We start from the raw sequence: 1102 nt of genomic DNA, 5'->3' as shown, positions 1-1102 counted from the left end.
AGGTTTGATTTGATATTTGAAAGTTGCTGGAGGTGGTTGCACTCAATCTGGATGTCATTTGGTTTGAAATCCCTATTTGAGCCACAAAGGGGTATTTTGGTCATTTTGGCCCCTGGTCAACTGGGGGTCAAAATGGGTTAACCAAAATGTAGTTTATTGTTCACCATATCAGGATTAAGGGTCTAGAAGTGACTAGAGGCTTTGGTGAAGGCTCTAAGGTCAGAAACTTCTATGGGACAGGTCCAGTGGCATAGGCTGTAAATATTTGAAGGTTTTACAGCCTTTGGATTTTGATTTAGTTTTTGAGGTTAGAGACCTCAGAATGGGCTCAAATTTGGAGGGTTGTCTCTAGAGACATGTCCCATCAGTATGCAACTAACAGACTCTGAATCGGAGATCATTTGATTGGTTTTTGAAGTGTTTGAAAATTTGCTGAAAAAGGCTTTTAGGACTTGCCCTTTTAGCCTTGAATTTTGGTTTGGATTTCTAAGATCTGGGTAGATCCTAAGGTCTGGATCTAGGAGAATCCTAGAGTTTAGATTGATTTGGGAATTGAATTAATTTAGGGGCAAGATTGGTCCAAGTGACCTCATACAAAAATGAGGTCAACAGATAATGATAATGAGAGTGAGCCGAGGAGAGTCTTTTCCAATAACGATGAGGTTGTCGAGGTTGTATAATATTTATTTACCACAAGTTATATTACTTTATCTTTCTTAGTGATCATTATATATGTCATATATTTGTGTTCATATATAGTGTATGTTGTCTTTTATGATATAGAAAAGAGTTGTTGATTGCTTTTATTCTAAGTTGAATGGTGAAAAACATTTCCGTAAACTCACTCAGCCTAAGTGAATTTTGATTTTTGTCCACCTAGGGCACTTAGCCTATCCAAGGTTGCTGGTCATTGCTTAATATCATTTAACATGTATAGAAGATGCATGATCGAACCCCCCTGAGATTGATTATCTAGTGATTATGATATAATAAAGATTACATATTTCTCCAATCAAAATTTTATGATTTAATTCACATCCTCCAAAGTTGTTTAACCTATTAGAGGTTAATAATTAAAACATTGCTTGACAACTTTTAACTT

Source organism: Dendrobium catenatum, unplaced genomic scaffold, assembly GCF_001605985.2.
Source record: "Dendrobium catenatum unplaced genomic scaffold, ASM160598v2 fragScaff_scaffold_1413, whole genome shotgun sequence".
NCBI lineage: Eukaryota > Viridiplantae > Streptophyta > Magnoliopsida > Asparagales > Orchidaceae > Dendrobium > Dendrobium catenatum.
The sequence above is the reverse complement of the archived record's forward strand: the minus strand, read 5'-3'. Positions refer to the sequence as shown.